The sequence below is a fragment of the Scyliorhinus torazame genome, chromosome 19 (assembly GCF_047496885.1).
Source record: "Scyliorhinus torazame isolate Kashiwa2021f chromosome 19, sScyTor2.1, whole genome shotgun sequence".
Classification (NCBI taxonomy): domain Eukaryota; kingdom Metazoa; phylum Chordata; class Chondrichthyes; order Carcharhiniformes; family Scyliorhinidae; genus Scyliorhinus; species Scyliorhinus torazame.
The window spans coordinates 35,140,868-35,150,883 of NC_092725.1; the positions used below are offsets into that span (position 1 = coordinate 35,140,868).

The following is a 10,016-nucleotide window of genomic DNA, read 5'->3' on the forward strand; positions in this document are numbered from 1 at the left end:
ATCCAGTTGTACCTTTCGTGATGGTCTTTATAATTAGATGCCACGATCAAACAAACAATATTGTAGGAATTGTGACATCTGGTCAATTCAGGACCAATTGCGATTTGATTATGAGGGTGTCCACATTGTGTTGTTACTTGTTATTGAGGACAAGACAAGGGTGGCCTATTAACACACCATGCCCTGCAATTCTGAAACAATGCAGCCAATAACTCTACCACTGGATTTGTGTGTCTAGCTGGTTTTTTTTCAAAGAATAATAGGGGCTGGTTTAGCACAGTGGACTAACCAGCTGGCTTGTAATGCAGCGCCGGTTCAATTCCCGTGCCGGCCTCTCCGAACAGGCGCCGGAATGTGGCGACTAGGGGTGTTCCAGTAACGTCATTGAAGCCTACGTGTGACAATAAGCGATTATTATTATTAATAATAAAATGATACAGCAGCGAACGATTCTGTACATCTTTTTCTGTTAACTTGTAGTTCGAACTGCAAATACAGCTCAATATTCCTTATACTTTGCGAAATATCACTGAAGTACGTCCTCCAATATCTAACTATCTCTGAACATGAATCCTCTGTTCCCTTAGGGTAACTATTGCATTTTCCTGCCCCATACCTTCAATCAATGTCTCCTGGTTACTGACCCCAAAGGGGACAGGTATCTTCCATTCTCCCTCACTATGTCACGGCTAATTTTGTACGTCTTAATCAGCTGCTCGCCACCCGCCACAGTGCCTCTTCCTCTCCCTTCACCCACATCCGTCAGTGATATCTGCTCTATTGAAAATAACGCAGTCTCACCAATCTCTCTCTACATCTTCGCCCTTGATAGTTTTACAGTGTGCAAAATGTATTGTTTCCTCTTTATTATGTATTTTACCCTGGCATCTGGAGGGACTCACTGAAATGATTGCCAACCTGTCTGGATGTCTGTCTACCAATGGAATCTCCGACAGGACAAATCTTTCAACCTATTGTTGTTGATCCATGTTAGTCATATTCTGATTGCTGCCAAGGTACGGACAGCATGTATTTAATTTTGGTTCATTCTGTTCTAGACTGTGGAAGTCGCTGTATAGGCCAACATTGATTGCTCACTCTTCAGTGTACCCGATGTTCACAGTAACCTCATTACAGTGTTAATGTAAGCCTACTTGTGACAATAATAATAAAGATTATAAAGATTATAAAGAAGTGCGTTTGAGACAGGGCAGGCGATCCGCCTTCTGTAATCGCTAGTGTTCACCTGCGTAAATTCACTGTGCTGTTCAGGAGGGTATTCAGGGCATCCTCGCTTCCTCATGCCTCCACAATTGGCTACTTGTTGAGGGTGGTGCAAACCAAGGGGAAGCATGTACTGTATGCTTCGTGCTATTCATTGGGGTGACCATCATTGTTCCAGAACGATACTGTCCATGTGGTATCGCCTTCCGTGATCCTGAAACAAAGAATGCCTGAGCAATATTCCACAGTGGCGCCATAGAACATAGAACATAGAACGATACAGCGCAGTACAGGCCCTTCGGCCCACAATGTTGCACCGAAACAAAAGCCATGAGTTTAGACATGCTAACTAACATGCTTGTCTATCTTTTGACATTCCAAAACCCAATCAAATGAGCGAACTGTCATGAAATCCCCACACAGAAGGAAAAGAGCAGCAGATACCAGGCGGCATTAATACCTGGAGGCTCCCCTGCATATCACACCCCATCCTGACTCAAACATATATCCTCGTTCTTTCACTGCCGCTGAGTCAAAATCCAGAAATATCTCCGAACTGCATCGTGGGTGTATCGACTTCTCAGGGGGACTACAGCTTTTTTAAGAACGCAGCTCAGCATCAGCTACTGAAGGCAAGCAGAGATGGGAAATAAATGCTGGCAAACCTGTGGCGCCCATATGCTGTAAATGAATTGTTAAAATAGCTAATGTGGTACTGTTGTTTAAGAAAGGTAGCAGGGATAATCCTGGAAACTATAGGCCGGTGAGCCTCACGTCAGTAGTAGGTAAATTATTGGGGGGAATTGTCAGGCACAGGATTTATACCCATTTAGAAACAAATTAACTCATAAGCGATAGACAGCATGGTTTTGTGAAGGGGAGGTCTTGCCTCACTAACTTGATCGGGTTTTTTGTGGAGGTAACAAAGATGAGCGATGAGGGAAGGGCGGTGGATGTTGTTTACATGGACTTCAGTAAAGCCTTTGACAAGGTGCCTCATGGCAGACTGGTACAAAAGCTGAAGTCACGGGATCAGAGATGAGGTGGTAAGATGGATACAGAACTGGCTCGGTCACAGAAGGCAAAGGGTAGCATTACATAAGAACATAAGAACTAGGAGCAGGATTAGGCCATCTGGCCCCTCGAGCCTGCTCCACCATTCAATACGATCATGGCTGATCATTTGTGCACTCAGCTCCACTTTCCGGCCTGAACACTATAACCCTTTATTCTTCAAAAAAACTATCTGTCTTTATCTTAAAACATTAATGAAGGAGCCTTTACTGCTTCACTGGGCAGGGAATTCCATAGGTTCACAACCCTTTGGGTGAAGAAGTTCCTCCTAAACTCAGTCCTATAATCTACTTTCCCTTATTTTGAGGCTATGCCCCCTAGTTCTGCTTTCACCCGACAGTGGAAACAACCTGTCCGCATCTATCCTATCTATTCCATCCATATTTTTATATGTTTCTATAAGATCCCCCCTCATCCATCTAAATTCCAACGAGTAAAGTTCCAGTCTACTCCACCTCTCCTCGTAATCCAACCCCTTCAGCTCTGGGATTAACCTAGTGAATCTCCTCTGCACACCCGCCAGTGCCAGTACATCCTTTCTCAAGTAAGGAGACCAAAACTGAACACAATACTCCAGGTGTGGCCGCAGTAACACCTTATACAATTGTAGCATAACCTCCCTAGACTTCAACTCCATCTCTCTAGCAATGAAGGACAAAATTCCATTCACCTTCTTAATCACCTGCTGCACATGTAAACCAACTTTTTGCGATTCATGCACTAGCACACCCAGCTCTCTCTGCACAGCAGAATATTTTAATATTTTATCATTTAAATAATAATCCCTTTTGCTGTTATTCCTACAAAAATGGATAACCTCACATTTGTCAACATTGTATTCCACCTGCCAGACTTTAGCCCATTCACTTAGCCTATCCAAATCCCTCTGCAAACTTCCAGTATCCTCTGCACTTTTTGCTTTACCACTCATCTTAGTGTCGTCTGCAAGCTTGGACACATTGCCCTTGGTCCCCAACTCCAAATCATCTATGTGAATTATGAACAATTGTGGGCCCAACACTGATTCCTGAGGGACACCACTGGCTACTGATTGCCAACCAGAGAAACACCCATTAATCCCCACTCTTTGCTTTCTATTAATTAACCAATCCTCTATCCATGCTACTACTTTCCGCTTAATGCCATGGATCTTTATCTTATGCAGCAACCTTTTGTGTGGCACCTTGTCAAAGACGTTCTGGAAATCCAGATATACCACATCCTTGGCTCCCCGTTATCTGCCGCACTGCCGTCTTCAAAAAATTCCACTAAATTAGTTAGGCACGACCTGCCCTTTATGAACCCATGCTGCGTTTGCCCAAGGGACAATTTCCACCCAGATGCCTCGCTATTTCTTCCTTGATGATAGATTCCAGCATCTTCCCTACTACTGAAGTTAAGCTCACTGGCCTATAATTACCCGCTTTCTGCCTACCTCCTTTTTTAAACAGTGGTGTCACGTTTGTAATTTCCAATCCGCCGGGACCACCCGAGAGTCAAGTGAATTTTGGTGAATTATCACTATTGCATTTTCAATTTCCCTAGCCATCTCTTTCAGCACTCTGGGATGAATTCCATCAGGGCCAGGAGAATTGTCTACCGTTAGCCCCATTAGCTTGCCCATCACTACCTCCTTAATGATAATAATCCTCTCAAGGTCCTCGCCTGCCAAAGCCTCATTTCTATCAGTCACTATCATGTTATTTGTGTCTTCCACTATGAAGACCGACCCAAAAAACCTGTTCAGTTCCTCAGCCATTTCATCATCTCCCATTATTAAATCTCCCTTCTCATCCTCTAAAGGACCAATATTTACCTTAGTCACTCTTTTTTGTTTTATATATTTGTAGAAATTTTAATATCTGTTTTTATATTCTGAGCAAGTTTACTCTCATAATCTATCTTACTCTTCTTTATAGCTTTTTTAGTAGCTTTCTGTTGCCCACTACAGATTTCACAGTCCTCTCGTCTCCCACTAATTTTGCCACTTTGTAAGCTTTTTCCTTCAATTTGATACTCTCCCTTATTTCCTTAGATATCCACGGTCGATTTTCCCTCTTTCTACCGTCCTTCCTTTTTGTTCGTATAAAAAATTGTTTGGAAGGTTCTCCACTGTTCCTCAACTGTTTCACCATAAAGTCTTTGCTCCCAGACTACGTTAGCTAGCTCTTCTCTCATCCCATTATAATCTCCTTTGTTTAAGCACAAAACACTCGTGTTTGATTTTACCTTCTCACCCTCCATCTGTATTTTAAATTCCACCATATTGTGATTGTTCCTTCCGAGAGGATCCCTAACTATGAGATCATGAATCAATCCTGTCTCATTACATAGGACCAGATCTAGGACCGCTTGTAGGTTCCATTACATACTGTTCGAGCACACTATCGCGGATACATTCTATAAACTCCTTCTCAAGGCTGCCTTGACCGAACTGGTTAAACCAATCGACATGTCAATTAAAATCCCCCATGATAACTGCTGTACCATTTCGACATGCATCAGTTATTTCTTTGTTTATTGCCTGCCCCACCATAATGTTACTACCTGGTGCTCTTAGAGTTCTCCGATCAGTGACTTTTTCGCCTTACTATTCCTGATTTCCTCCCAAATGGATTCAATCTTCTCATCCATAGCACCGATGTCATCCCTTACTATTGCCTGGATGTTATCCTTAAATAACAGAGCTACACCACCTCCCTTACCATCCACTCTGTCCTTCTGAATAGTTTGACACCCATGGAATTTAACTCCCTGTGCTAAACCAGCCCTATCATGTTTCACTCTGTTAAATTAAATTATATGTAAATGATGTAAATGTTCTATGTGTAACACCTTATGGGTTCAATCGAATGGGAAGATCTGGACTGACATTCAAAGGCAAACTTGTGATCAGCATAGGACATCGCCACTTTAGGAAAAGTATTAATGGGACGTCTCACAGGCAGAATGGACACCCCCCGATTACATTGGCACAATCCAGTCACACCCAGATTATGTGGTTATAAATGCAGCAAATCTTCCGAGTAAGCTTTCAGAACACTTCCACGCCAGCTTTCTGATCTAGATCCCGAGGAATTCTGAGGAAGATGGGAAGAGCGGTGCTTTCCCTGCTATGTTTCCTGCTGATGACTCAGTTCATCACTTCTGATGACATTTTCGCCAAAAGAGGACCCGAAGGTTGATGAATTTCCTCATCTTCCAGCAGCTATTGTTCAGCAGGGTGTAAACCAAATGTTTTCCTTTATTTGTCTCACTTTTATTACTTATTAATTATATTACTGCACAGGAATTGGACGTTTCTGGCAAGGGGATTAACCCTTCTTGAGCTCTAAATCCCGAGATGCAGTGGAGGGCAGTGCTTTCCCTCCAGTACGAATACCCCATACCGTGCTGTTATTGGGCCTTTATTAGGCACAGAAATCAGTGAAGGTTTTAATTCCAATCGGGCTGATGGGCGTCATGGTGAGGCGACATGTATGTGTGCATGTTCCCATACAGAGGCTGTCATTGTCCATCTATCTGGTGGAGGTGGCGCTTTGGAAAGTTGCTGTGGAAGGAGATTTGATGAGTTTCTTCAGGGAATCTTGGAGGGGCCCACGCACTGCTGCCGCCATGCGGCGGGCTTGATAGTGGGCGTCGCGGAGGGGGGGGGGGTGAGGGGTGCGGCGTGGCGTAAAGGAAGTGGATATTATGTGTTGCGGCTGCAGTGCTCATCAAACCAGACGGTTTCTCATGTGGAGCCTCTTTAATTTTGTGAGGGTCACTCACCCAGGTCATGGGACAATATTTGATCATCAGCTAAATTTTTCTTTGATAAGTACGTACTGCTTTGAGGAATAAGCAGGTGAGTTACCCGCCGTCAAATGAGAAACCTCTGGGGCGTCATTCTCCGACCCCCCGCCGGGTTGGAGAATGGCCGTTGGCCGCCGTGAATCCCGCCCCCGCCCCCACTGAAGTCTCCGCTCCCGGAGATTGGGCGGGGGCGGGAATCCGGCCGCGCCGGTTGGCGGGACCCCCCGCTGGATTCTCCGGCCCGGATGGGCCGAAGTCCCGCCCAGGAATTGCCTGTCCCGCGGCGTAAATCAAACCTGGTATTTACCGGCGGGACCAGGCGGCGTGGGCGGGCTCCGGGGTCCTGGGGGGGGGGGGCCGCGGGGCGATCTGACCCCGGGGGGTGCCCCCACGGTGGCCTGGCTCGCGATCGGGGCCCACCGATCCGCGGGCGGGCCTGTGCCATGGGGGCACTCTTTCCCTTCACCTCCGCCACGGTCTCCACCATGGCGGAGGCGGAAGTGACTCTCCCCACTGCGCATGCGCGGGAAACTGTCAGCGGCCACTGACACTCCCGCGCATGCGCCGCATTTCCGCGCCAGCTGGCGGGGCAACAAACGCCATTTCCGCCAGCTGGCGGGGCGGAAATCCCTCCGGCGTCGGCCTAGCCCCTCAATGTTGGGGCTAGGCCGCCAAAGATGCGGAGACTTCCGCACCTTTTTGCCGGCGCGATGCCCGTCTGATTTGCGCCGGCTTTGGCGCCAGTCGGCGGGCATCCCGCCGTTGGGGGAGAATTTCGCCCCTGATCTCCTCTTGTGTTCACATGATTAACCCGGCTAGTCCAAACATATTTCACCTCCCGGGATAATCTCATGTAGCTAAACTGGTGGATTCAGCGGCATTAATGCCGTTCAATCTCAAGGGCCGATATTTGGAGTCTCTCCTGTAAAAATGGAATAACATGGCATTTCACTGACAGAGAAACAAATACACATGTTTGCTCGATCCGATTAACCTGGCAGATTCCATAAAGGTGGGGGGTTATGCGACCTGCGGTTCAAGGAAACAAATTACATTAAATGGGTATCTGTCCGATAAAAATAGGAACTGAGTGAAAACGTTTTGCGTTACTTTCTCAGGCAACATGGCCGGACACTTTCCATCCTGTGAAATTCCATTCGCTGTTCATGGCACTTTGCGACTTGCAGGGTTCCCTATAATACAGAGCTGGACGTCCACACCCCGATGTTAAAGATCCATTCTGCTTGGTGAGCGGCAAGATTCTACAGAAATCGTTCGACATAATAGTTCGAACTTGACATTGCTCTGTTCCAGATCTCAGAAAGCGCGGTTATTATTTGATCCACGCTGCTAAAATCCACCTGGGCTGTACTTTACGGAGAGGGAGAGAGATGTGCAGTTTTATTCAGAGAGTTGAATATATGTGTTTCATCTTTAGTTCGAATATCACCGACAACCCCACAGTTTAAACACTCATTTCTGTCCTAATAGCTACAAGGATATTAATTAATTATTTTGCCATCTATAATTCCAGATATCTGCAGCCAGATCGGAAAGGGTATATGCAGGGATGGCAGATGTTACGTACAAAACGTGGACTTCGGAGCATGTGAACTATTGGGATCGTGCTGCATTTCAATCCTGTGAACGCTGCAGTGACTGAACTTCAATAGCCAACGCTCTCAAAATCAGGAATGAATGGATAACTTTAACCTGGGGGAAACAAAAACAGCTGGCACCATGTCTCTGCTGTCTGCATAATTTGCTGTACTCAGAAATAAAATTACATCTTTGATCACAGCCCATCCCTTATTTCCCTTTAGTATCAGGGTGCCTGAGGATAAAGTTCTTGATGTGGAATTAGGGTTAAATAATATAGAGTGTGAGAAATACCGCTCACCTTTTAATAATTTACACTTAGTCAAATTCTGAAGAAGTATTTATTATCGATCTTGCAAGAGCGGGTGCCTCCAGTAAGCAACAGCAGACACAAAGAATTCACACATCATCACTTTGTTATATACAATCCATGAAAATACAATCCGTGAGAAACAATCCGTGAGAAATACATCCCACAAACTATAGAAAGGGCAGTTCCCTTAACAGTGATCCCTTATTTGGCCTCCCCCTTGCATAGTGGTTTCTGTCAGCTCCTGGTATATCCTTGGACCGTCAGTTAAAGATAAGAATGAGGCCCCCTGCTTGCACCTGCTATCTTCCCCCTTGCTTAGCAATTTCTGTTATTGTACATCCCGTTCTTCCCCGAAGGTCAGCCTTGTACATAGTTACAACAACTCGCTCACTATAGCTTACTCAGAACTTGACATGTTAATTTTCCCATCAGGCCTCATTGTTGACATCTTAATTGTGAACCAGAGTTTATACATGTAAAAACAACACAAAATGTTCATTTCTCACAAGAGGAATTTCACGAAACATGAAGGAGGAGAAAACATCAGGGATCTCGGCGAGAGACTGGGCTTGGGAAGAGTTCACACAGTTATATCTCGGCTACTTCAAGTTATCGCCACCATCTTCTGAAGGGTAACTCGGGATGGGCAATAAATGTGGCCTATTCAGCGACGCCCACACTCCGTAAATTAATTTTAAAAAACGTTGAGTACATCTTAAAATCAGTCTTTTTCCTTGAAACAATAAATATGCCGCCCACCTAATCGTGCAAAAGGCCTGTATCAGGTTTTGCATAAACCACTGTTACTGACGCCCCCTATGCCAACCTCTCCACCAATCTGAGTAGATTTCCTCAATACCCTTCCCTTTCTCCTCTCAACTAATTTTTTTTCAAATGAAAAAGTTAGCTTCCAATTTCTGCTCATCTCATTTTAGGTTTGAAGGACCTCTTCCCCTCAATAGTTCCAAACACATGATGGTCTCTAGATTGAAGCAGAACCTGCAGATAGTGGTGTCGCCATGCACCTGCTAACCTGGTCATTATAGGCAGCAAAGGCCGCTATTTGGCAAGTTGCTTTCAAATGAGCCATACCGACTTGGTAAAATGTATCCTGTAGATGTTATATATTTAACTCATTGTCTGCCAGTGGCAGGGCGATTACATACTCTAGCTGATGGATGGTTTGCCTCCGAAGCTTCCTGGGGTGATGGCCGCCTTCGTGAGCATTTTTGAGCTGCATTCATCCAGGCAAGTGGAGAGGATTCCATTACACTGGCAAAGTCTATTTAATGCATGATGCACAGGCTTTGGATAGTCAGGAGGTAGCGCACAATTCAAAAGCAATCACCTAATTTCTTTAGTTACGTTTCGTGTCAACGGTGAGACAAGACATTCGAGGGAATATCTGTAGATGATTTCGCAGATGGCCATTGCCTACACTTGTGTAGCCCAAATGAAACGTTTTGTCGTGTCAGCCGAAGCCAGGATGTTGTAGAAGATTTGTAGAAAGCACAGCCCACTTCAATGTGGAGCTATTCCGAATTGGAATGAACACTGTGCTTTCATAAATTAACATTGTTGACTTTCTGATGGAGGGAATATTACTGAGGAAGCAGCTGTAAATGGTTGGGTCTGGGACAGTGCCCCGAGAAACATGTACATGCGTTACCAGGCTCCAAGTAAAGGCAAACGTCTGTCTGACGCTGGGTAGTGTATGTTGTAGCGCACAAAGACTCCATGAGACGAATAGAGTGAAGTCGATGAGGCTTTATTAAGCGTGTCTGTTCCCCCGCAGCTCGATAGTAAACTGGCATGCGGGGGAAGACTCCGGCTTCTTATACTCCGCCTTCAGGGCGGAGCTTGAGGTCAACGGCCAACCAGGACCCGGGATCTGTCAGCCAATGACATTAGGGCTTCCAGTCCCACATGACCCCCAATACATACTACCACATTCACCCCTTGTCAAAAATGAACCCGGCGGGGTGATGCTTCGCATGGTGGTAAGGGTTTA

At 45.5% G+C, this 10,016-nt stretch overlaps 1 long non-coding RNA gene across 1 annotated transcript; it reads left to right on the forward strand.

The window, feature by feature from the left end:
• The first annotated feature begins 5,302 nt into the window (after window positions 1-5,302).
• Window positions 5,303-7,893, forward strand: LOC140396079 (uncharacterized). The gene is made up of 2 exons (XR_011936441.1): window positions 5,303-5,478; window positions 7,628-7,893. It is a non-coding gene; the product is annotated as an uncharacterized lncRNA (long non-coding RNA).
• The last annotated feature ends 2,123 nt before the right edge of the window (window positions 7,894-10,016 follow it).